This window comes from Eschrichtius robustus, chromosome 12, assembly GCF_028021215.1.
Source record: "Eschrichtius robustus isolate mEscRob2 chromosome 12, mEscRob2.pri, whole genome shotgun sequence".
NCBI lineage: Eukaryota > Metazoa > Chordata > Mammalia > Artiodactyla > Eschrichtiidae > Eschrichtius > Eschrichtius robustus.
In genome coordinates this window covers 33,489,090-33,514,415 of record NC_090835.1, presented here as the reverse complement: position 1 = coordinate 33,514,415, position 25,326 = coordinate 33,489,090, and the positions used below count along the sequence as shown (strand labels likewise).

The following is a 25,326-nucleotide window of genomic DNA, read 5'->3' as shown; positions in this document are numbered from 1 at the left end:
ACTTTTTAATTTTTTTATTTTTAATAATTTTTTATTTTAATAACTTTATTTTATTTTATGTTTCTTTCTTTCTTTTTTTATCCCTTTTCTTCTGAGCTGTGTGGCTGACAGGGACTTGGTGCTCTGGCCGGGTGTCAGGCCTGTGTCTCTGAGGTGGGAGTGACAAGTTCAGGGCATTGGTCCACCAGAGACCTCCCGGCTCCATGTAATATCAAATGGCGAAAGCTCTCTCAGAGATCTCCATCTCCACACTAAGACCCAGTTCCACTCAACAATCAGCAAACTACAGTGCTGGACATCCTATGCCAAACAACTAGCAAGACAGGAACACAGCCCCATCCATTAGCAGAGAGGCTGCCTAAAATCATAATAAGCGGACATGGTCCTGCCCACCAGAAGGACAAGATCCAGCCTCATCCACCAGAACACAGGCACCAGTTCCCTCCACCAGGAAGCCTACACAACCCACTGAACTAACCTTAGCCACTGGGGGCAGACACCAAAAACAATGGGAACTATGAACCTGCAGCCTGCAAAAAGGAGACCCCAAACACAGTAAGTTAAGCAAAATGAGAAGACAGAGAAACACACAGCAGATGAAAAAGCAAGGTAAAAACCCACCAGACCAAACAAATGAAGAGGAGATAGGCAGTCTACCTGAAAAAGAATTCAGAGTAATGATAGTAAAGATGATCCAAAATCTTGGAAAGAGAATGGAGAAAATACAAGAAACGTTTAACAAGGACCTACAAGAACTAAAGAGCAAACAAACAATGATGAACAACACAATAAATGAAATTAAAAATTCTCTAGAAGGAATCAATAGCAGAATAACTGAGGCAGAAGAACAGATAAGTGACCTGGAAGATAAAATAGTGGAAATAACTACTGCAGAGCAGAATAAAGAAAAAAGAATGAGAAGAATTGAGGACAGTCTTAGAGACCTCTGGGACAACATTAAATGCACCAACATTTGAATTATAGGGGTCCCAGAAGAAGAAGAGAAAAAGAAAGGGACTGAGAAAATATTTGAAGAGATTATAGTTGAAAACTTCCCTTATATGGGAAAGGAAATAGTCAGTCAACTCCAGGAAGTGCAGAGAGTACCATACAGGTTAAATCCAAGGAGAAGCATGCCAAGACACATATTAATCAAACTATCAAAAATTAAATACAAAGAAAAAATATTAAAAGCAGCGAGGGAAAAACAAAAAATAACATACAAGGCAATCCCCATAAGGTTAACAGCTGATCTTTCAGCAGAAACGCTGCAAGCCAGAAGGGAGTGACAGGACATATTTAAAGTGATGACAGGGAAAAACCTACAACCAAGATTACTATACCCAGCAAGGATCTCATTCAGATTTGACGGAGAAATTAAAACCTTTACAGACAAGCAAAAGCTAAGAGAATTCAGCACCACCAAACCAGCTTTACAACAAATGCTAAAGGAACTTCTCTAGGCAGAAAACACAAGAGAAGGAAAAGACCTACAATAACAAACCCAAAACAATTAAGAAAATGTTCATAGGAATACACATATCGATAACTACCTTAAATGTAAATGGATTAAATACTCCAACCAAAAGACACAGACTGGTTGAATGGATACAAAAACAAGACATGTATATATGCTCTCTAAAAGAGACACACTTCAGACCTAGGGATGCATACAGACTGAAAGTGAGGGGATGGAAAAAGATATTCCATGCAAATGGAAATCAAAAGAAAGCTGGAGTAGCAATTCTCATATCAGACAAAACAGACTTTAAGATAAAGACTATTACAAGGGACAAAGAAGGACACTATGCTCAGAGGCTTCCGAAGAGAGAGGGAGAAAGATGGTGGTGGCAATACTGGATCATCTGGGTGCGTTATGGATGCAGAATCTGAGAGGGAAGCTGGCCTTGGGGAAATCTACTATTCTCAAAGACAAATAAAGTACAGCAAAGACAAGATGTGGTATTTGGCAAAATTGATACAAGGAATGTCCACTGACCAGGCTCTGGCTCAGCTGAATTCAGTGACACAAAAGGGGCCCAGATAATTAAAGAGGTTCTCTTAGAAGCACAAGATATGTCAGTGAGAGACCACAGTGTGGAATTCAGATCCAATTTATATATAGCTGAGTCCACCTCAGGGTGAGGCCAGTACCTGAAATGCATCCAGCACCACGGCGGAGGTTGCTTTGGGATTATGGAGAAGGTTTTTTGCCATTATTTTGTGAAGTTTGTGGAAGGCCCTCCACCTCCAACTGGGGCACCAAAGACAGCAGTCGCCCACGCCAAAGAGTATATCCAGAAGCTTCGCAACTGGACCATCATTCACACTCTATGATGGGGGTATTAAGACTCCACAGTGTATATATTTTACCATTTATTTCCTAAAACCAACAAAAATTAAAGACAGATGCTTTTTATGATTTGTCATTGAATTACTGAAACATGAAGTACAACTGCTAGTTTTACATGAATATTTATAAAGCTCTGCCCACCTCTCTTGAGCCTCTGGGTATATTTTACGTATTTGCAACTAGGAAGGAGAAATCAGCTTTAAACGTAGTGACACACTATATAATTCAGAAGGCTTTTTTGAGTGCTGTTTGAAAGGAATGTTAGCTTTCTAGCTTGTGCCCTGCTGGTGGTAGTTTTGATACTGGACTTGAGTAGAAAGTTATAGGATAAGAAAGCTTGTCCTTATTATTTCACTTGATTTCTCTCCTGGAACTGGGGGAGGGGGTGGTAGAGGGGAGCATCCCTGCACATTGTTTCAGTGCAGTATTTTAGGGCATTCTGTAGTTCAGTTTTTCCTTTCACTGTTGGCATGGGCCGGTGGACGACGGATTATATTTTCCTTTACTGTTTTAGCAGTAACTTGAAACCACAGGAGTTTATTAGATATATTAATCTAAAACTCCAAAAACCATTTCACTTAGACTGTTCTATTTTGCTTAAATAATGACTATTTTTATGTCTCCTACCAACAATGTTTACTATTGCTTGGCTGTCTAGTTTAGGATTGATTCATTTTTCAGAGTGAATTCAATTACGGAGAGAGGAACTGAACCAGTCTCAGCCTTGCACTCTAAAATAATTGATATGTTTAGGACATTCCACCTGAAAGCGGAAGAATACACTTTCTTCTCAAGTGCACACGGAATGTTCTCCAGAATAGACCACATCTTGGGTCACAAATCAAGCCTTGGAAAATTTAAGAAAACTGAAATCATATCAAGCATCTTTTCCGACCACAACACCATGAGATTAGAAATGAGTTACAAGACAACAACAGTAAAAAACAGGAATACATGGAGGTTAAACAGTGCGCTGCTAAATAACCAAGAGATCACTGAAGAAATCAGAGGAAATCAAAAAATACCTAGAGACAAATGACAACAAAAACACAACAATCCAAAACCTATGGGACGCAGCAAAAGCAGTTCTAAGAGGGAAGTTCATAGCAATTCAAGCTCACCTCAAAAAACAAGAAAAATCTCAAATAAACAATGTAACCTTACACCTAAAGCAATTAGAAAAAGAAGAACAAAGAAAACCCAAAGTTAGTAGAAGGAAAGAAATCATAAAGATCAGAGCAGAAATAAATGAAATAGAAACAAAGAAAGCAACACCAAAGATCAATAAAACTAAAAGCTGGTTCTTTGAGAAGATAAACAAAATCGATAAACCTTTAGCCAGAGTCATCAAGAAAAAAAAGGGAAAGGATGCAAATCAGTAGAATTAGAAATGAAAAAGAAGAAGTTACAACAGACACCGCAGAAATACAAAGCATCCTAAGAGACTACTACAAGCAACTCTATGCCAATAAAATGAACAACCTGGAAGAAATGGACAAATCTTTGGAAAAGTACAACCTTCCAAGATTGAACCAGGAAGAATTAGAAAATATAAACAGACCAATCACAGGTAATGAAATTGAAACTGCAATTAAAAATCTTCCAACAAACAAAAGTCCAGGACCAGATGGCTTCACAGGCGAATTCTATCAAACATTTAGAGAAGAGCTAACACCTATCCTTCTCAAGCTCTTCCAAAATATAGCAGAAGGAGGAATACTCCCAAACTCATTCTACGAGGCCACCATCACCCTGATAACCAAACCAGACAAAGATGTCACAAAGAAAACTACATGCCAATATCAATGATGAACATAGATGCAAAAATCGTCAACAAAATAATAGCATACAGAATCCAACAGAACATTAAAAGGATCATACACCATGATCAAGTCGGGTTTATCCCAGGGATGCAAGGATTCTTCAGTATACGCAAATCAGTCAATGTGATAAACCATATTAACACATTGAAGGAGAAAAACCATATGATCATCTCAATAGATGCAGAAAAAGCTTTTGACAAAATTCAACATCCATTTATGGTAAAAACTCCCCAGAAAGTAGGCACAGAGCAAACTTCCCTCAACAAAATAAAGGCTATATATGACAAACCCAAAGCTAACATCGTTCTCAATGGTGAAAAACTGAAACTATTTCCTCTAAGATCAGGAACAAGACAAGGTTGTCCACTCTCACCACTATTATTCAACATAGTTTTGGAAGTTTTAGCCACAGCAGTCAGAGAAGAAAAGGAAATAAAAGGAATCCAAATTGGAAACGAAGAAGTAAAGCTGTCACTGTTTTCAGATGACATGATACTATACACAGAGAATCCTAAAGATGCTACCAGAAAACTACTAGAACTAATCAATGAATTTGGTAAAGTAGCAGGATACAAAATTAATGCACAGAAATCTCTTGCATTCCTATACGCTAATGATGAAAAATCTGAAAGAAAAATTAAGGAAACACTCCCATTTACCATTGCAACAAAAAGAATAAAATACCTAGGAATAAACCTGCTTAAGGATGCGAAAGACCTGTATGCAGAAAACTATAAGACACTGATGAAAGAAATGAAAGATGACAGAAAGAGATGGAGAGATATACCATGTTCTTGGATTGGAAGAATCAATATTGTGAAAATGACTATACTACCCAAAGCAATCTACAGATTCAATGCAATCCCTCTCAAACTACCAATGGCATTTTTCACAGAACTAGAACAAAAAATTTCACAATATATATGGAAACACAGAAGACCCTGAATAGCCAAAGCAATCTTGAGAAAGAAAAACAGAGCTGGAGGAATTAGACTCCCAGACTTCAGACTATACTACAAAGTAATCAAGACAGTGTGGTACTGGCACAAAAACAGAAATATAGATCAATGGGAAAGGATAGGAAGCCCAGAGATAAACCCATGCACCTATGGTCACCTTATTTTTGATAAAGAAGGCAAGAATACACAATGGAGAAAAGACAGCCTCTTCAATAAGTGGTGCTGGGAAAACTGGACAGCTACATATAAAAGAATGAAATTAGAACACTCCCTAACACCATGCACAAAAATAAACTCAAAATGGATTAAAGACCTAAATGTAAGAACACACACTATAAAACTCTTAGAGGAAAACATAGGCAGAACACTCTATGACATACATCACAGCAAAATCCTTTTTGACCCACCTCCTAGAGAAATGGAAATAAAAACAAAAATAAACAAATGGGACCTAATGACACTTAAAAGCTTTTGCATAGCAAAGGAAACTACAAACAAGACGAAAAGGCAACCTTCAGAATGGGAGAAAATATTTGCAAACGAATCAATGGACAAAGGATTAATCTCCAAAATATATAAACAGCTCATGCAGCTCAATATTAAAAAAACAAACAACCCAATCCAAAAATGGACAGAAGACCTAGATAGACATTTCTCCAAAGAAGATATACAGATTGCCAACAAACACATGAAAGGATGCTCAGCGTCACTAATTATTAGAGAAATGCAAATCAAAACTACAATGAGGTATCACCTCACACCAGTTAGAATGGGTATCATTAGAAAATCTACAAACAACAAATGCTGGAGAGGGTGTGGAGAAAGGGAACCCTCTGCACTGTTGGTAGGAATGTAAATTGATACAGCCACTATGGAGAACAGTATGGAGGTTCCTTAAAAAACTAAAAATAGAATGACCATACGGCCCAGCAATCCCACTACTGGACATATACCCTGAGAAAACCATAACTCAAAAAGAGTCATGTACCACAATGTTCACTGCAGCTCTATTTACAATAGACAGGACATGGAAGCAACCTAAGTGTCCATCGACAGATGAATGGATAAAGAAGATGTGGCACATATATACAATGGAATATTACTCAGCCATAAAAAGAAACGAAATTGAGTTATCTGTAGTGAGGTGGATGGACCTAGAGACTGTCATACAGACTGAAGTAAGTCAGAAAGAGAAAAACAAATACCATATGCGAACACATACATATGGAATCTAAAAAAAAAAAAAAAATGGTTCTGGTGAACCTAGGGGCGGGACAGGAATAAATATGCAGACGTAGAGAATGGACTTGAGGACACGGGGAGGGGGAAGGGTAAGCTGGGACAAAGTGAGAGAGTGGCATGGACATATATACACTACCAAATGTAAAACAGCTAGCTAGTGGGAAGCAGCTGCATAGCACAGGGAGATCAGCTCGGTGCTTTGTGACCACCTAGAGAGGTGGGATAGGGAGGGTGGGAGGGAGACGTAAGAGGGAGGGGATATGGTGATATATGTATATATATAGCTGATTCACTTTGTTATAAAGCAGAAACTAACACGCCATTGTAAAGCAATTATACTCCAATAAAGATGTTAAAAAAAAAAGAATTATAAGCTAAGAAGGAAAGTTTGAGATGTAAGAAGAAATGAACAAAGAACATTATTTTAAAAAATATTTTTGTATATATTTTTATATAAAAATAAAAAATTTTTGTTTATAAAAAAAGGTTTGTTTGTAATTGCGAATGTTTTTTAAAAAATAATGTCTAACCTTAATATAATATAATAATATAATTTTTAAAAACAATGTCTAATGTTAATCAAAAAAAGCATAATTAAAGTACTAGAAAAGAACATGTAAGTAGGAGGGTGATAAACAGAGTTAACATGTTTTATGATCTTTATGTTGCTTAGAAGAGGGAATTCACTGGCCACACAGTCAGGGATGGAGGCCATGCACAGTTCAGTCACACAGTCTTCTCACCAAGGCTTATCCAACTACAACCAAGCCAAGTACCAAATCTGCCCACAACAAAGGCCAATACTGAGCCCTGGGTAGACTAACAAGCTACCTAGGGAAATACTGATGACATTAGAGTTCTCTGACTTTGAAGAGGTCAGTGCTTTGACTTAAACAGGATACAATCTTCCCTTTATGGATTTAACTTCTCTTCTTCAGCACTTCTTCCAGGACCACAATTCTTAGACATACACAATGCCTTACCTATCACATAACAGCCTGCACAACATCACCTCCAACCATGAGACACATTTGACCATTAATGGGCCCATAACCTAGAAATGCTGATTTAGTACCAAAGCAGGGGGACAACACCCAAAGAGGCTGGGTTGCCGTCCTAAAGGAATGCAGTGTATGTCTTAAATCACAGGTCAATATATGGTGCCATCTCCCCTATAGTAAGGATACATGGATCAGGAAACTGAGAAGAGGAGGTGGGAGTGGTCTCTCTCACTTAACCACCTAATAACTCACTAGAAGAAGGTTGCTTCCACCAAAGAACATTATCATGGTGTGATGAATTAGAAGCTTAAATTGTCCCATGGCCATTTTGAGCTTCTCATCCCACTGAACCAATGAAAGGGTGTCACCATTTCTGTTATGCAATGGGTGAAAGGAAGGAGATATATAGAACCCAAGTATTCACGGGGATACCCTTAAATGAAAGTGTAAAACTGTGGCAACCCAATAAGTCCAGGCCATCAAGGACTTAGATCTTGCAGGAAAGAAGGTATGGATCACCCAGTGAAGTCATGAACCCTATCCAGCTGAAGTGCCAGCAGAAGGTATGGGGATCGTACAAGAGGTGATAGAAGAAGCAAACCATGGTTACCAACAAGGCTTCATGGCCAGCTATAGAGATGGGGACTACAGCAGTTATGTTTGTTTCACTAAATCATTTCTTTTCTCCCTTTTACCCTCTGCTACCTTACAAGACTGGTGGTAGCTCAAGTTTTAGATAGGAATATGACATAATTGACATTGGCTCACAATGACACAGGAGCTGAGGTGACTTCATTCTGTGTTGGGATTGCTAACTTTTCACATGAAGGAAGGTTGAGAGTAGATGCCAGGAGGTGAGTGGAATTAACTATGCCAGATATTTTCCATTTGTCCCTCTGGATCCATCTCCATTCTTCTCTCCTTGCTTCCTTCCCCACAGGTTGATGTACTCAGGTCACATCAGTGTGCTCTCTGCCCTCCGGCTTCCAGTAGAATTAAGCTAATTGGATTGTAGGCAGGAGAGTGAGGTCAGCACGTTTATTTCTCTGGTTCCCTCCCTGTGAGTTCACTTCAGACTAGCTGTGTCCCTTGACAGAAGGTTACTGTCCCTCTCAAAGCAGCCCCATGTGACTCTCTTTTTCCAGGTTCTGGGAACCTCTCCTTCCCTTGTCTCTCTGGGCCTAGAAATGGTGACATTTCTGCCGCTATAGCCCGGGGTTACTGCGTGAGCCCTAATTGTTCCCCTATACCATACCTTTGGAATTAATTCCTTTGTAAATAAATGCTTCTTGAATTATCTTAATTTGAAATATCAGTTTCTATTGAGGCCCTGACTGACCTACTCACTGTGATTCCATGTTATATAACACAATGTCTGTGAACAACCCCTACACGGAGAGATTTTTTTTAAACACCCATAAACCCAGAGACCTGGGTAATTTGTTATGGAAACAAAACTGATTAACCGTTTGGCAGTACCAGATGGGCTCAGAAAAGGTTGCTATGAGAACACTTTCTGGGTAACCAGGAAAAAGAAGGTCCAAGATGGATATGAAAAGTCAGGAACTCTCTACTTCTGGCCACTATAAGGCAGTTGCTATAGAAAGCCAAATGTCCAAAAGTTTGCTAAAGCCCAGATTACTAAGTTAAGAGGAATGTTAACACAACTTAGTAGTAACTTGCCTGAGGACCAACTTGCTTAGAAAAATTTGGATAGGCTGTAATTTATAATAAAATGGGCAACTGATTAGATACTCAGAGGGAACCTGAATATTTCTCAAAGATGAAGGTTCTCAAACTCTGAGTATACATGGGTATCACCTGGCATCAGGACAGGGTATATTATGGCAGGGTTCAGAGCAAAATGAAAATGTAGGCCTGTTGCTAAGAAATTATTAAGAATTCCAAGATGACAGCAGAACCATTAAACCAAGCACAAGGCTCTTTTAAAACCCCAGTCCTGTGTGACTGCACAAATCACATGGCTATGAAGCCAGCCCTACTTGGAGAGCTTGTTACCACACAGATCGCTGCACCCCACTCCCAGAGCTTCTGATTCAGTAAGCCTGGGATGAAGCCCAAGAATTTGCATTCCTAACAAATCCTGGGTGATGCTGGCCCTGCTGGCCCGGGGATCACACTCCGAGGACCACTACCCTAGAGAACATAAAAGTGGGGAAAAAACATCAGGAGGAAATGAACATATAACCAACATATTTAAGGCCCAAGCTGATCGTATGAATAGATTTTGTATTGGATATCACCGTATGTATATCAAAAATTCACAGAAAGTTAAATTTACTCATTTATAAATTTATAGATACAAATTTAATATCCCAAATAATATTAACTGCTTATACCACATTTAAATATTCCTTTTTTCAACAAACGCTTATTAAATGTTTACTATGTGCCAGGGTACTATGCTTGCTCATTCATTATCTATGAATAGGTCATAAATAATTGAGGATATTATTTAGAATAGTGATCTCAAGTGTCAGGGAGAAGGAGATCAGAGTTGGGATGAGGGAGACCCCCCTCCCCACCAGGCAGGGAAACAGAAGAAGGAAAAACTGTATCATTTTTTATAAGCATATGTCTATTGTATGCTTATCAAGAAAATATAGTTTAACAAAACCATCTTAGTTCTGATCAACTGACACATGACATAGAAAATGCATCATGGCTGAGTGATTTCTAAAAGGTAGAGAATGCCTTATTTCAAATAAGGATGAGATATTAGGTTTTCACGGGTGACCTATAAAAAGTTTATTAAGAATTAAAAACTTGTATCATATGTTGAACTACCCACTCTATAAACACACACACACACAAAAACCTTCAGAAGTCTTCAAATACTCTACTTGGAATAACCAAGTTATTAGCTGAGAAAATCGGCGAGTCCAGGGTGATTTTTTTCTGAAGGATTAACGAAAAGTCAGACACCTTTTACAAAGAAGATTAAATCACCCCATTGTTACTTACAAAGTCTCACAAAGCCACCGACAATTTATGTTCACAAACGCCTCCTGCTTCACAGCCTGTTAAGAGCCCATACCAGCTTCAGTGTTCTGGTTTCTCCTCCTGGATGTACAGTGTGGCTGGCTGTTGACTATTCATCATTATGATTTCAAAGGATGAAAAGTTTGCTCATGTGGAATGTAGGTATTCTTGACCTCTGAAATCCATTGTTCTGAAGCCAGAGAAAAATATTTCTCATACTAAACAAATCTGATAAGGTCATGTCTGGCTTCAAAGAAAGATCAGCAACCGACTGCACAATAGTCTGCAATTTCTAATATATTCTTCTCTCTAGGCCTCGAGTGTTGATAATTAACTGCCTACTATTCCAAGCTGAATTTATTGCCTTTCTATTGTAATTTTGGTACAATTAAGTAATTGTTATTGTAAAAAATTTTCATCACATTGAGAAAATAAAGTGGTTTTTTCCCCACAACCTTCCTATCCCCCACTTGTACATAAATAAGATGAAAATATATGTACATTACAAGAGTTTACTGGGAAGAATGCTACTGAAGAATGCTAAGAAAACTTTATGCTAGACTTCTAAAACATTATAATTAATAAGGGAAACCCCAGTTTCCAATGAAAATCTTCAAATCAAAAGTATTTTCAACAGATGAATATTTACTATGAGATTCTGGTAATGTTTTTTGCAAGGGCATTGCTTTTATTTTTCAAGTAAAGATCAAAAATATTTTGTATCTGGTCCCCTGTTGATTTATATCACTTTAACTGCCAATATTTTTTAATTCACAATGAAATTGCACAGAGCTCAATTTATAAATATTTATCTATAAAGTTAACAACTGTGAACTGTAGTGGTGTGTCAAACTATAAACACAGTCATGGAATATTGGTTCATTTTGAGAACAGATGTTGGGCCATCTCCATGATGGAGTTGATTGCAGTAGACACAGTAATGATTTAGTTTCTTTCTTTCTAGCAACTGTTAAAACACACAGGTAAGTCTAGGGAAAGCAAAGCCTGTACTTGAGTCCCCATTCTCCATTTCTGCCACAGTTGCAGACATCACTAAATGATCCTAGAACTTCTTCAGTTCTCAGACCCGCCTTGGTACAGATCTCATCACAGCACTCTGGCAGTCACTATCAATTGACTGGAAGAAGTACAAGCTCAAATTATTTTCTCTGTGTTTAAATCTTGTATCCTGTAGTGGTTCTCAAATATTTTCATGTGTAGCATATTTTCAAATATTAGAAAGCTTGGTAGCACTCTCAAAGGGATTAAAAGATTGAAAACAATTACAAGTAATTTTCAACAACAATAATAATCTAATCTGTCACTGCCTTACAATGTCTAGCAAAGCAGCCACGATTGACCAGTTATTCACTTTGTATCCAGGTTACCCTTGAAGGGTAATTATTTACAGCTTTGGTTTAATGGATATTGTACCCATTAAGCATGCCATGTTCCTTTAGGCCCTGCTGGTACTCTGCTTAGGAGAACAGACTCTGCTATCAAAACAATGGGGTACGACGCTGTCATTTTACCTTGAGAAAGAACACTCCGGCCAATGAATGGTCACCCAATCCCAGAGACAGAGAGAATGATTAGGAAATCTGCTGGGTTTTCCAGGTGAACACAATAGCCAGGTAAACTCAAATACCTGTTTTATTTTCCTTATCTCCTTCAATTCTCTCAGTGTCCCATAAGAAAACTGAGGCTCAGAGAGGTTAGCTCCTTGCCCTATGACCCACTGTGAAGAAGTGACAGAGACACGACTCCAACCAGGAGACAGGGCCGACTTCAAAACCAGCGTGCTTAGCCTCTCTGCCACTCTGCCCTCTGATGACTAACAGAATCCAGTCCCCTTCTGCAGTGGGAGTGGATCTCGAAAACCAACAGTAACAACCGGCAAAATGAAATAGCCACCATCACTCTTCCCACTGCTTCAGTCAGAGCATGTTTTTTTTTTTTTTTTTTTTTTTTTTTTTTGAGGGCAGGCAATCCACTTTGTCCTTGGACCAGGTGTCTGCTGAAAGCATCAGTTTCTTCAGCTTCCTTCAAGAAGTCTCCCACTTGAAATATGATAACTTACTGGAGATAAAGTGGATGATAGAGCTTTACTAATGTTATAAGCCACAGGAAACATAATATGAATTAGTATCGGGATTACCTACATTTAGCTCCCCTACCTTCACACAGGAGCAATACTTTTACTCTCACTTTACAAGTGAAACAATTGAGGAAAGAAGAGAGAGACTACTAAGTTTAATTATGCATCTACATGTCAATACTCATGTGACATACATGAGCTCCTTTAATCGTCACAATAGGTACCAGGTATATATTTTTAATATCTTCTGGTTAATTTTTATTACCATGTCATCAGCTATATGTTTTATGTGTTTAATTTGTTTATTATCTGTGTCATGCTCACCCCCATTAGACTCTATTCAGTAAGGGATTCTGACTTTGGTCTGTTTCATCTACTGCTACATCCCTAAATAGTGCATGGCACATGGTAGATGTCCAATAAATATTGGTTGAATGATTGAATGGACACTCAGTGAGATTCAATAACTTGCCTGAGGTCACACAGTTTGGAAATTAGTCCTCTGTCATGTGTACCCAATCGCCACATGAACACCCCAACTCTGAGCTCAGGGCTATGTGAATGATTGAACAGTCCCACCAGGAGACAGACGGCTGGGGCAGCATAATAAGGATATCACTTGGCAGTGCATTTCACAGGAATAATGGCACCCTTTGACCACGGGTGTCCTGAAAATATTGCTTCTTCACAATAAAAAAAAAAGAAGAAGAAGAAGAAAGAAGTTTATCAAAGAGATAGCAGCTATATCCTCAGATTTAGGAAACCCTAAAACAAACAGCCCTGATGGGATTACACTGCAGGTGCAGGAGACTGCCCACGATTCCTCCTTGCTACTTCCCTCCTAATCTTCAGCCTCTGTCTGGTTCACATGGACGCAACTCGACTCAACAAACTCTGACTCAGGGCCACTCTGTGTCACCTGCAGGTGGTAACTGGGGAAGATGCATCCCAGTTCTTAAGTAACTCACGGTCTACGACAAGGAGAAAGTCAGTGAAACACCTAGGTTTAATATGAAGCATCATGAAAATGATAAAAACAACATACAGCAGGAGTACAAAGGAAAGAAAGTCTGGCTATGTGAAGGCTGCATCAAGGAAGATTTCAGGGAGCGGAGGAGGCGGTATGTGACCTGGGCTAAAGAAGAGGGTCACTACTGCAAGGAAAACAAAACCCCAAAGTCACCACCAAGCTGAAGCAGGGTAATTATGGATTCCTGGAGTTCAAAGCAAAATTGAGAGGCAGTAGAATTTAGCCCAGTTGTTCTCATCTGGCATAAATAAGGGGTGACTGCCCCACAGGGGACATTTGACAGTGTCTAGAGACATCTGTCACAACTACGGGGTGCTACTGACGTCTAGTGGGTAGAGGCCAGGAATGCTACTAAGCATCCTACAATGCACACTGCAGCCCCCCTGAACCCCCCAACAAGGAATTATTCAGGCCAAAATGCCAATAGTGGCAAGGTTGAGGAAGTTTGGCTTAGAGTAACGAACAGGAGCTTTGAAGGCAAAGAGACCTGGGTTGGAGTCCCAGCTCTGCCCCTAAGTACTTCAAATGGCTACTTAGTAGCCAAGAGGAAAACAACATATCCTCACTGAGCTTCAGTGAGGATATGTTCATTTGTTAAATGGGAAATGCCAGTAGTGCCTACCTCACAATGGCCACTCCTCATTCAGCAGATATAACTAAAGGGTCTCCTATGTCATTGCTCCCCAACCTTTTTGGTACCAGGGACCAGCTTCATGGAAGACAATATTTCCACTGACTGGGGGCGGGGTGGGGGAGGATGGTTCAGGCGGTAATGGGAGCGATGGGGAGTGGCAGATGAAGCTTCGCTCGCTCTCCCATCGCTCACCTCCTGCTGTGCGGCCTGGTTCCTACCAGGCCACGAACCAGTGCCGCTCTGCGAACCTGGGGGTTGGGGATGCCTGTCCTATGTGCCAGGCACTATACTAGGTCCCAGGATACTAGAGTGGGTAAAATGAATGTAATCCCCATCCTCATGGAACTTATCATGGAAATCAGGCATAGAAGTGAGCAATAATAATAAAGAGGTAGAGATACTACTGGAGAGATGTGTTAAAGGTGAAAGAAGTCCTAGGAAGGAACAAATACCCTAGACAAGAGGGATCAAAGAAGACTTCTTGGTAAAAATAGCATTTAATTGGACATACGGAGGCTGGTGAAGGGTTACTCAAGCAAAGAGGGGCAGATTAAGTGCGATAACAAATGTGAAACCCTTATTACAGTACCTAGCACAATGTAAGCATTCCATGATGGGAATTATTCTGAATGTCCTAAAGAGGCACACTATGTATACAATGGATTCTATTTTTCAGTAGGGATCATTTTAATATGGTGGAGACTGCTAAATGTTTACCAAACTGTGTTTTCTCCTTCTTAGGTACTTGGCTCCCTGGCGAGACATTCTATGAGACCTTACAGTTAGATATGGCCATGGACCAAGTTCTTGTCAGTAAGATGTGAGAAGGTCAAAGGACATGATTCCTGAATAACATTTTTGTTCCTTTCTGACTGCTAAATAGGGATGTAGCCCAGCCCAATTTCAGCCATGCTAGGGCTGGGTAGGCAAAATTTTTCTGTAAAGGTTCAGTCAGTAAATATGTTCAGCTTTGTGGGTCATATGATCTCTGTCACAATTACTCAACCCTTCTGTTGTAGCACAAAAGTGCCTACAATATACAACAAATGACCATGGCCGAGTTCAATCAAACTTTATTTATAGAAACAAGCAGAAGGCCGAATTTGGCATGCAGGCCACAGCTTGCTGGCTCCTGTGCTAAGGGATGTTGGAGCAACAAGATGGAAGGAACCTGGATTCATGACAGATGGCATTGAAGAGAACTGCCTTATCAACCTGGACCCCCTCACCTTGGAACTGTTATGAGAGAAAAAGATAAACATATATATTCTTTGAGCCCTACAGCTTAGACTTGCCTTAACTAACACATGGGTTTCTCAGGACTCTTTGGGTTTATTTAGACTGTCCTGGGAACGCAATAAATATGCACATATATTAGGGTCTTCTGGTGAAATGATCCCTGTACATCAGGCATTTGGAAGTAAGGCTGACTTCAGGCTGGAGGGAACTCATGCTTTAGCAATAAGGGGTTCAGAGTTAAATTCTCAGCACTCAGTCCCCATCCAGCTGAGGGAAGCACACTGGAGACATCACCATCATTTAAAAATGGAAGGTTTACAGAAAACCTAACAAATTATCTAATTCAGGCTGCTGAATGCCTGTTGGTGTCCTCCTGGAAAACTCTAAGTAAACAGCTGGTCTCTTTAATCATAGTGGAGAGCACACAAAGGAGGCAATGAAACGGCAAATGAACCCCGGGTGCTTCCAATGGCAGGCCACGCTGGCTGGAAGATGGCTTCAGGAATTTTATGTAAGATGAAGGGTGAATTCTTGTAAGCCTCTGAACCAAGCTCATTGGTGGTATGAGTTATTTTTGGCCTCCTCTACAGCTGTTTTTGATGGGGAAGTTTGAAGGTGAAAGTGTCCTGGGAAGATCTCTTTCCAAAAGTGTTTGAAATAAAATTGTCATAATCCTTTTTACATTCATAATCCATTTATATCTGCAACTATATTTTAGGCAACCTGACCTTCATTAGAAATTAACCATAGCTAACTATGGGGTAGCACTGCCAAGATGTCTGAGCTGGAAGGAATTTACAAAGTATCCAGTTTAATCTGATTTTCCCATTTCACATGTGAAAAAACTGAGGCCCACAGAGGTTAACCTTTCAAGGTCACAAAACTAAGTTAGAAATAACATACCTGTATGGTTTGGGGTGGGAAAACTATGAAATTTGCTATTTGTTTGAAATTGGGCAGGAAAATACAATTCTACTGTCCATTTACCCTTTTGTTTTCTATATTGAAAAGGTCCAGAGGTAAATGTGGGTACCTCAGTTTTAAATAAATTTTTATGACCAAATGACAAACTCTTATGAAACTTGGAGTTAATAAAAACTCCTGAATTTTGACTGATTTCTTATCATCATTCAGTTTTCTAGAGAAAAAATGGTTTAAGTAAGGTATTTACATGTGTTCCTGTCAAATAATGACAGTTGTGTCCCTCAATGCAGCCTCTTTTTTTTTTCTACTGAATTCTCTGGCTTTCGGAAATAAGATGTGGGAAGAAGGTACTAACTGCTAGTTATGCCTGAATTGAGATGCTAAAGCATCTTCATGAGGAAAATTCACCTTTTTATTTGTAATTTCCCTGTATCTTCGCATAGGTTCTTCTCTATTTTCCAAAGGATCTTATGCCACACCCTAAATGTAGAGAAAGAAATATTCCAACACAGCTCTCCGTGCCAACACAGCTCTCCGTGCCAGCTCTCCGTGCCCCTGGGCCAGGCTGCCACTCTTCATGGAGCTGTGAGTCTTGGAAGCAGTTATTCCCTGTCTTCCTCAGAATGGCACCGACACACAAGGAGTCAGGAGGACTCCTTGGGAAAGCCCCCAAATTCAATAAGCCGTCACTTCTTTGAAAAGACAGAACTAGGGCATGAAAATGTTTGGAACATGGGTGCCATGCTGTTGATTTTCACTTAAACCGTATACTTTACATACTTAGAGCAAATATGTATAAAAGTTAAATTTGACAGCCTGGTATTTTAAAAGATATAGTTGGCTGTGAGTTCTGGGATCGCAATCCAATATCTGGGAGCTGACACCATGACCGTTTGTCTCTCCACACAACAAAAGTATAAAAGTCCTACATGTTGGTTGGCATCGATGCCTCAAATCACGGAGGTTTTGTGGTAAGGCAGTAGCTGTAACAACAGCTGGCCACATTTTTGATCCCCCAAACTGCAGAGGAAATGCACATACAAACATTTTCTACACATTTTCAGATACACCAAATATGGTACAATCAAGGACATCTCAGGTAGAAGAGAACAGTTCTGCGAGTTCTTGAGCCTAGTGCCAAAGGGATTAGGAAGGTTTCCACAGAAAGACCAAAGATGTATTTCACATTGAATAATCCACAATGACAAGAATTTATGGAGATAAATCATTCTCCTCACAGACACAGGCATGTCTGCAAATCATCAGGCAACTACCGTACTTTTAAAAACCTATCTTGGGCTTCGCTGGTGGCGCAGTGGTTGAGAATCTGCCTGCCAATGCAGGGGACACAGGTTCGAGCCCTGGTCTGGGAAGATCCCACATGCCGCGGGGCAACTAGGCCCGTGAGCCACAACTACTGAGCCTGCGCGTCTGGAGCCTGTGCTCCGCAACAAGAGAGGCCGCCAACGGTGAGAGGCCCGCGCGTCGCGATGAAGAGTGGCCCCCCTCGCCGCAACTAGAGAAAGCCCTCGCACAGAAACGAAGACCTAACACAGCCAAAAATAAATAAATTAAAAATAATAATAAAATAAACAGCAACTACTTTAAAAAAAAAAAAACCTATCTTGATGGTCTTCTGTTCATGTATGTATTCATATTCTGACATTTTTGTCACGTGCAAACATTTTGGTTCTTTTTCTTTTCTTTTTTTTTGTTACACACAATTGATATGCTAGAAGAAAACTCAGAAGATATAGAAAAGGAAAAATAAAAACAATAATCTATGATCTCATCAACTAAAAATAAACAATTTTCAGACATTGGTAAATATCGCTCCAAATATTTCTGTCTTTGTCTCATGCACTCTGTTTTTGCCTCCCCGCTATCTTCTATATACACAACACACAGACATACACATCCTAAAATGAATGCATATTATATATATTAACCTGACTTTTTTCACTCAGTGATATGTGTAGAATATCTTTTAATGAAAATAAATGCGTATCTGTATTATCCCTTTTAACACTTATATTGTATCCACTGAGTATGTATAAACATATGTATGTGTACAAACACACCATTATTTACTTAATCAGCTCCCACTGTTGGACAAATGGAATGTCTCCTTTCCCTCTCTCACTATCATAAATGATTCCTTAATAGATGTGGACGTCCATGTACCTAGATCCCTACATATCTGTCCAGCTATTTCCACAGGCTAAATTCCTAAGAGAACTGTCATACCAAAGAATATAAATATTTTAAGGCTTCAGAAGCTTACAATTCCTGCATTAGGATGGGTATTGTTCAAAAAAACTGTTCAGTACAACTCTGTGGTATGGAAATGTTCTCTAGCTTTGCTGTCTGACATAGTAGCCACTAACCGCGTGTGGATTAGCCTTGTGCTCTGCACTGACCATTTTCCCTAAGAAATGAGAAATTAAAACTTATGGAACACAGAAATGTTCAGCACGTGTAAATAGTTACATAAGAGAAAATAAAAACTTGCTACAACACCTTCAAAGAGCTGGCCTTACTATAAACGCTAAATTTTTATCATTCCTTCAAAATTATTTCTCCTATTAAATGCGAGCTCCTCCATCAAAGCCACATTTGCTCATTTAGTCAACCGTTCTCCTAGCCTTGGGCAACACACGCTTTTCCATTTCTTCTCATCTAACCCTCTTGGCTACTGTGAATGCTACAAAACCCACTTCAAAGCATGTGAGAGGCGGGAACAGGATCTACAAGGCCAAGAAGAAAAGATTCCAGGGATGGGATAAGATATGAAATTCGTAGAGGAAGATGAAAGCATTTATGGACATCTTTGAAAATGCAGCAGCATGAGAAAACTGCAGATGAAAAAGAATGAAAAACAAAAATAAAAGTGCATCTTTGGCATCCCAATCAAATGCCCTTTCTAGGAACCTAATTATTCAACTGTCCTAAAATTCAGGAAGATGTAAGTTAGAAAAATGTCCATTGGTTGTTAGACATGCATAATCAAATCTTCAAGATCACTTCATGTTCATTTTTCCTTTTCATTTTCTTGACAAGCCTGCAAGGCACACAAAGTTAATAATAGTATGTTCATCTTGCAGGTAAGAAAACCATGACAATTCAAGCAAAATTGTTGGAGATATAGGATCAAAGATTTCCTGCTGTCAACTCTGAAGAGATTTTTTTACTATACTATGCTGCATTTTTCCCTATTTTTGCATTCTGAAGCATGAATCAGATCCTGTACCCCTCCTTTTCAGTTTAAACCTACAGTGGCCAGGGTTATGTAAAGAAGCCCTTTGAAATCCATAGGTGGGACATGAAATAACTAAGAAAATAGAAAAATTGGCTGATGTGGTCAATCTCTCTATAAAGTAGTTACATAGCGTGTGACAAGTTGTAAGATATATGTAGGCTGGTAAATGTGGGCTACTTATTTACAAGGCTACATGAAAGCTGGATGAATGTATGATTTTACTCACCTTTCTCCAGGTCCCACATGAGAGCATTTTTCCTGGCCCTCTCCTTTCCTTCAAACACACAAACATACAGTATATGCTGAAACTCAGTGGACGCCATGCAATGACAGTAAGTCATTTAAAATAGGCATGATGTTTGCCAAGAAGTCTGCTCTGCCCTTTGCCCATTTGGTTATATCCTTCTCATCCTTTAGGTCTATGTTTAGATGTGCTACTCTATCCAGAAGCCTCCCTTAACTCCTCAGCACTCCTGACCCTTTCCATAGGAGCTGCCCATCCCATATTATTGGGAAGATATCTCTTCTAATCCCCTGTTTAGTCTTCCTTTGCCACTAGATTACTAGCTCCTATCAGGCAGATTCTTCAAATACTGAAACTGGGTCTAACATAGAGTGGTCACCAGTAATGTTTGTTAAACAACTATTTGTTGAAGTAATGTTTGTTGGTTCATGTCATGGATACATGAACAAACAAATGATCTAACAAGTGGTTCCAGCCCAATCAGGTATGGTGGAGATGTCCACTTAGATATTTACTTAGACAACTGCTGTCTTAGTGGGGTGTGGTAAGCAGAATTTTGGCTCCCGTAACCTTTGTTCCCTTGTGTTATAACATGAATACGTCACATTACGTGGCAAAAGGACTTTGCAGATGTAATTAAGGTTACTGATGAGCTGACCATAAAATAGGCAGATTATACTGGATTAACACAGTGGACCCAATTTTGGCATCTGGGCTCTTAAAAGCAAAAAAGGAAGTCAGAAGAGGAAGTCAGAGAGATGTGGCAGAGGGGGAAATCAGAGAGATTCAGGACTCGACCTGCCATTGCTGGCGTGAAGGTGGAGGGGGCCATGTGAAAAGCATGAGAAGGAAGTTAATTCTGCTAAAACCCAATGAGCTTGGAGGAGGAGCCTGAGTCCTAGATAAGAAAAGCAGCCTCAACTGATACCTGGATTTCAATCTGGTGAGACCCTGAGCAGGAGAGTACAGCTATGCTGTGCCAGAATTCTAACCAATAGAAACTGTGAGATAATAAAAAGGTGTGATGTTTTTATGATGCTACATTTGGGGTGATTTGTTATGGTAACAATAGAAAACTGATACAGGGGCTTTCTCCAGAAGCAACAGACCCTGAGGCAGAGTTCGACTCAAAGTTTTTAACAGGGGAGGTGATCACCAAAAACTGGTAAGGGAATGAGGAAGTGAGCCCACAAAGGGAAGAAAGCCAATACAAAATGCATTACTGAGCAGGTCATTACAGTGGGGAGTTGGGGCTCATACCACTGGGAACCTCTGGGAAACCTACAGAAACAGCCTTGGTTTTCCTCTCTGAGGGTAGGAAGCCAGGGCACTGATCCTCCTCCTCTCACCTGCTCCCAGGGGCATTAACTCTCCAGCACGTCTGGCCTTTCTCTATTTCCTTCTTCCTTGCAGTCTCTCCTCTGGGAGAAAAAAGCAATCTGATACATGGACTCCTCAGAAAGTATAAAAGACTAAAATATGACCCCTTGGGTTGCTATGCACCTAAAAGATGACTTACACTAAGAGAATGGGCACTATTTAACCTTCTCAACAGTAAACCTCAAATGGAGGAATTTTAGGATTGTACCAATGGGAGAGGCTTTTCTAGTCTCCCTACTACATCTCCCTACAACCTCATCTCCCTCCCTATTCCCCACTATGCTGGCAACGCTTGTCTACCCTGAGCATTTACCAGCGACACGCTTTGTGAATACACGCGTGAGCCCTATCAAAACCATGTTCTGAGTGGCCTTTCCCCACACCATTGTGCACATCTTTAACCACTTTGGGTTCTCAAATGAAAGCCACATTATTAATACAAAGCATTATTCTTTTTTTAAAATTTTCAAAAATTTTTGGCTGCGTTGGGTCTTCGTTGCTGCGCGCGGGCTTTCTCTAGTTGCGGCAAGTGTGGTCTACTCTTCGTTGCGGTACGCGGGCTTCTCATCATGGTGGCTTCTCTTGTTGAGGAGCATGGGCTCTAGGCGCACGGGCTTCAGTAGTTGTGGCTCGCGGGCTCTAGAGCACAGGCTCAGTAGTTGTGGCACACGGGCTTAGTTGCTCTGTGGCATGTGGGATCTTCCCGGACTAGGGCTCGAACCCGTGTCCCCTGCACTGGCAGGCGGATTCTTAACCACTACGCCACCAGGGAAGTCCTACAAAGCATTATTCTTATGCACTAGTAATGATGGTAATAAATCCAAAGAACAAGAGTGAAACCTAGTGCTTGAGGACATTCTGAGGATGTGGGAGATCCATGCAGGAACTGGTTTCTTAGCAGAAGCCTAAGTGCACCTCTGTCAGATGCAATCTCACTCCCACATAATTCCCATTGTTTCAAGACAATTCATATTCCACCTTTCCTCAGATGAAAGGCTGTGATTGCAAAACAAGGAGCTTTCTACAGCAAGAATAAATTGGATTATTCTATAGAACATATTGTTCCCCAAGCAAGCAGAATAGGCTTGGGGGAAATGCCTGTAGATTGTCATGGGCAAGCAGAGCTGGCCAGGTAGAAATTTCTTCTACAAACCATGAAAGGGACTTGAAAACATTTTCTGGTGGCTAGTGTGTGTGGCAGTGCAGAGGAAGTACTGGATGAGACACCTGCCTCTCAAATGTGGCAGGATTCCTCAGAATATTTATACTGGGGCTAAAGTCACTTACACCAAATGCTTCAAGTCCCACTTCTCAAGGATAAGGTTGGTAGGATATGAGGGGTTTCCACCCATGCCCACAACATGTGTGTTGTTTTCTATTTTCCAGGGCCTGGACATCATTTATTTACTACTCATAACCATCTTCTGCCATTAATATTATCTCCGTTTCACAGATGAGAAAAGTGAGGCTTCAAGAGGTTAGGTCACATGCCTAACTAAGAGTTGAACCCAGGCGTGACTTGCTACTCTGGTCCCTGCTTCAAACATTTTTCAGCTTTTAGTGTTTCACACTCAGACATGCACGTTGCCAGGCACCAAAGAGCTCAGCTTTTCTGGAAGGAAGTGTGAGCATCCCTCTGCCTCCTTCCAGCCCTGACTTGTGCCACAGCATCCACAAGTGGACACTTCTGGGAGCCCACCCAAGGAAAGGGCAGTCCTTAGCTTATCAAGTCCAACCACACCCCTTCCATTCAGGAAAGCACTTCAGTTTGCAAATAAGTGAGATTGTGTTATATGTGTCTTATAAATGTGTCTTATAATTGTGTTATAAGAATAACCTTGAATCTACTCTCATGTATTTAGAAAAACATCAACCATTCCCAAACCTTGGTTGAGGCACTATTGCGTAGTGGTTAAGTCCTTGGGCTCTGAAGCCAAAAGAACTTTGGAGTCCACCTATTTGATTCCATCAATTACTAGCCAAGTGGCTTGTGAAGCAAGGTAATTAAGTTCTGAGTCTCAGTTTCCCCATCTGTCAAGTGGCCCATTGTATAGTATCTGCTCATGGGGCGGTTGTAAGGATCAAATGAAGTCATTCACATAAAGAGCTCCGCACTATGCCTGGAACATAACAAGCCCTCAATAAATGTTAGTCTCATCATCATCGTTATCATCCTATTATTTTCCAGTTTGTTATTAGTGGCAAACCTCCAGCTGATGAGGACATAGCAACTATAGTTAGGTCTCAAGAACTGCCTTCCAGTTCTCTCACTGGATAAAGCCCCAGACTTGGCCTCTCTTTGTTCATCTTTTGAGTCAGCCATCTGATTGCTTGTCACCGCCTCTTCCACGGGGCACCACACTTCTGGGGGATCACAAGTAAGATTTAAGATCTGCATGATGGGACTGCTGAGTGGAATTCCTCTTTCCTTTTGGCAAAACTGCCAAGGCTTTCCAGAGCTGCCCTGGAAGGAGGCTATACCCTGAATGTTTCAATTCATTACACTGACATTCATGAAACATACTCTGAGTGCCAAGCTCCACACACTCAGAGCTGGAGCCTCACAGCCCAATCAGTGTGGCCCCTGCGTTGAGGGAGAGCATGGGGAAGTGCCTTTTGTCTTACCAGCATAGAGCAGGGCCTTGAAAGAGCAAATAAATCCTAAAACAATCATAATTATAAAACAGGTCTACCAACTTTTATATCTAGATGAACGCTATCAATATAAAAGTTTCTTTCTGGATCAAACATTGAACAATTTGTCAAATGTTACTACGTTGATAAAGTTTCTATAAAACACACATTACATCAATACAGTAATCTTTCTTCTTCCAAAGAAAAGGACAGGAACACAGAGACTGATCTTTGGCTCAGATGGATCCAGGTTTAAACTCTGGCTGGCTACTTGATAGCCAGGCTACTTAGCAGATGTCCTAACTATGCAGGCCTTGTTCTTCTCATCTCCAACTTGGCAATATCAAGACCATCAACCTCAGAGGGTTGCTGCATATGTTAAGTGTGACAAAGCACTTAGCACAGCACCTGATGTTCAAAACTATTAGAAATGCTTCTTCTAATTAAAATGCCTCAAAACTCCCTACGTAGATTTTCTGACAAAAATTCAGCAAAGAAACTACTAACGGATTTAGAAAAGGAACAATAGGTTTATATTTTCTAATAGAAAGCATTTAATGCATATAACTTACCTCTGCAAGCCCACAGTGTCCCTATTTCCATTGGGGCACATAGGAAGGGAAGAGTTTTTGCAAAGACCAGCGTATACTTCAAGGTTGGCACTGGTGCCGGATAACGTGGGTCACCCCATGGAAATGCAGTTTTCTGCATTAGCTTTTAATGGTCCTCCTCTGCTGGGCATTTGGGGCTATGGTTAGAAGTAAATGCACTCAAATAAATATCTTTTGGTGCCAGAACTGCCATGGGCACATACTTTTCTTTCGATGGTCCTGGGAAGTGGTTTGTTAAACTATTGTTCTCGATTAAAAACTCATGTGTTTGTTCAGTCCAATATGGGTCGCTGCTTTGAGTGAAAGATCCCCTTGACATGGCAAAACCTCTACTTGTGACAAGCCAGTGCCAAGTATGTCTTAACCAGATGCAGACCCGGGTTTGATTAGCAGCCACTGAATTCCTTGTAAAATCAGATAATGATGGTTTTTCCCCTCTCTGCTGAGCAAATATCCTCGGCTTTTAATCAACTCTCTATATGAAAACCTCTATATAAATAACTCCACACAGTACAATGGTTTTAAATCTATGGTTCATCTCAACTTTCCTGACCTCTGACTGTTTAATCTGAGAAGGACCTGTGCAGTACCAACTAAAAATAAAGGGACTACAATATTTATTTTGGCAGATACCATATAGATATAATAGAGGGACATGTGGTGAGTGGAAATTCTCTACCACACACAGAGAGAAGAGAAAGGAAAGGCTCTGGAGCCCATTTTTGTTTTCCCACTTGTGGGATAGCATCTATTGGATAATGATGATGTTAGGACTGCAAAGACACGTGCCACTTTGGAACGCTGCACAGACTCTGTGGCTGTGCATAGAAACCTCCTTCTCTGCCCCTTTGGATGTTCAAAGGACCCAACTGCAAACCTGGGAAACACGAGC

At 40.3% G+C, this 25,326-nt stretch overlaps 1 protein-coding gene and 1 pseudogene across 11 annotated transcripts in view; one reads left to right on the top strand and one right to left on the bottom strand.

Moving 5' to 3' along the window:
• Positions 1-25,326, bottom strand: part of ERC2 (ELKS/RAB6-interacting/CAST family member 2) — a 973,185-nt gene that overhangs the window by 318,751 nt on the left and 629,108 nt on the right. The window lies entirely within an intron of this gene.
• On the top strand, positions 1,842-2,422 carry LOC137774235 (large ribosomal subunit protein uL22m pseudogene; annotated as a pseudogene).